At 43.5% G+C, this 2,547-nt stretch overlaps 1 pseudogene; it reads right to left on the bottom strand.

Moving 5' to 3' along the window:
- Positions 1–1,809: 1,809 nt before the first annotated feature.
- LOC148670336 (U1 spliceosomal RNA) lies at positions 1,810–1,946 on the bottom strand (annotated as a pseudogene).
- Between the last annotated feature and the right edge of the window lie 601 nt (positions 1,947–2,547).

Here is a 2,547-nt window from a genome sequence, read left to right as displayed (position 1 = left end):
TAGGTCTAAAAATTCCTTAACGTCTTTGATGCTGTCATCAAAGATAAACTGCAGTCAGCAAAGATAAAAGGATAATAATCCTTGCATACTGCCCTGTCTTTCTCACACCTGAAGAAGACTCCACAGCCGAAACTGTGGAGTTTTGCCTTTCTTCTCTTTTCAACATGGAATAATCATTTACTTGTTCCTTTGCAGCCTACGCATGCTGACGCAGCTACCCACCTGATATATAACATTCCTATAATCACAACTATGAATTTCCACTGTGGGTATTACACGTCACAACGCAGAAATGCAACAGTGACGTGTCGTAATTACAAATGTACATGATAAGTGATTTTGTCTCTCCTACCTTAGTGTCGGAATATTAAGATGTTCTGGTGACAAGGAAGGAGGGAAAAAGTAAATCAGCAGAAGGGGTGCTATTTTGTTGACTGTTAATCCTTACATGTTCAGAAGGTCATATTTAAAAAATGGTACAGTAAATTTTCTTATACTTAATGATTTTCATAATTTGTCACATTACCTCAGTGGCAGAATTGTGAGACTATTTTATAATCAGGAGGGAGGGTCATAGCAATAAAAAGAAAGTGCCATCACCCTTTGCTCATCTTCGGTTAACCATATTCTCACATGCCATGTTCTAAATGTCCCATTGTAGACTGCTATATTAACATTTCTTGCAAAATGCAAGATTTTGAGACTTTTAATAATCAGAAGGCAAGGTCGTGGTAAATATGCAGAAAATGCCAGTGAATTCATGGTTTGCTTTTGTCTTATTTACTTGTCGTCTAACATGCCAGTTTGTGTTATTGTGAGTTTTGAAAATTGGTTTTCGATTTTCTTAAACGTGTTTCATACAAAAATGCAATTTGGATAATCATTATTTTCATATTCCCCTTTACTGAGGCTATGTCCAGTAATCCACTCGGATTAGAATTTTTAAAAATAACTATAGAGAGCCATCTACAGGGGAAAGGTGGCATAACATCACAGTAGCATCTTATAAGGTGGAACGAAAAACGCGAATAAGAAGCTGGCGAATAAGAAGCCAACTTCAGCTTCGTTAATGCAACAGGATTGGGTGAGGTGAGGTGGAAAAATATTTCTTCCTCTGAATCCTAACATTTTTGTAGTTGTTCCAGGACTTCTTGCCCCAGATAAAGTTGCCAATACATCACTTGTTTCTACTCCATCAATATCAGCAGTGTTATCGGTACTAAGCTCCACAGCGAGCCTTCCCTGCAGCTGAGCGTTGTGTGCGCTGCAGCGGTGCCGAGAGAACAGCACAGAAGGCAGCAGGCTCTGGAGAGCGGGTAAGAGACGGAGCCTTGTGGGCAGGCGAGCAGGCCCGTTTTTTGGAAATTGCTGAAAAGGCTCCGGTCTTTGTTCGGTGGGTGGCAGGCGCACGACGCGAGCTTGCGTAGCGATCTGCCGGTCTGGTGTTATGCAAATGAGGCCGATTGCGTCCCGGGACATGCTGCGAATGCACATTGGCGACTGCAGATGTGTAGGAAACGGACGGGTGAAACTGACTTGAGAATTAGCATACAGTACCGAAGCCCCCATGACCAAATAAAGGCTAACCTCGATAATCAGCCTAAATAATGCAGACTACAGCAAAACGACTGACTTTGAAAAGGGAATGAATGTCCGGAAGGAGTAGTGTAACCAGCTTGAAATGCTTCTCCGGACCTCTAACTAAAAGAAACCGGGAAGCAGCAGTGGCATCGACTCTTTTCGAACTGGGATCCTATCGCAGCTCGTGGTGTCGTAACTCTTCCGTATCTGATATTGGACCAAGCACATCAGGGGAGAGCGCGAACGCAGTCCCCCACTACCAGAAATTATGCAGTCGAGATTCCCACATTTGGGGAATTCGCAGGGGTCAGCACAGCCGGAGTGCAATGGCCCAGCCTCGCTCTGGGTGAACCGATTTCAATTTTTAAGAACTTTATTTTCTTTTCACAATAAAATACAGGACATCACAAATCAGAAAGCTTTACATTAATATACATACTTAAAACAGTATATATGATCACATCTCATTACATTTTGACACGGTAACAGTTACATAGTAACAATTTCTTTTTTTCTGGTGCAAATCACATTCTTTACTTAAACATGATAATGTTTTTCACAGTCTCTTGAGATATTGACCTATGCTCTCTATTTCCCACAGATTTTCTGCTTCCTCCCTCCCTTCTCTCCACAGATCTCTGAGGTAATAGTTCTCTCGGGTGATGAACAGGGCGAGGCTACCTGCTGCCTTGACTGGGACCTCGATGCCTTTGAACAGCCCCATGTTCCTCACTCTCCACAGGGCGTCTTTCCCACTGTTCACCACGGCCCAGATCCTGTCAAACACGTCAGGAGGAAGTTTGACAGGAGAGATGCCGTATATGACGAAAGCAGCGGTCAGGGTAAATTGGGGCGAGAGAGCCTGCAACCAATCTTCAAACTGTGCCCAGAAGGCCTTAGCAAAAAAGCAGGACCACAGGAGATGGGTCATAGTCTCCTCCTCACCGCAGCCCACCGTAACGCAGC

Source organism: Lepisosteus platostomus, chromosome 5 (genome assembly GCF_059453375.1).
Source record: "Lepisosteus platostomus isolate fLepPlt1 chromosome 5, fLepPlt1.hap1, whole genome shotgun sequence".
Classification (NCBI taxonomy): domain Eukaryota; kingdom Metazoa; phylum Chordata; class Actinopteri; order Semionotiformes; family Lepisosteidae; genus Lepisosteus; species Lepisosteus platostomus.
Note: the sequence above shows the minus strand (reverse complement) of the source record. Positions and strands in the feature narration are given on the sequence as shown.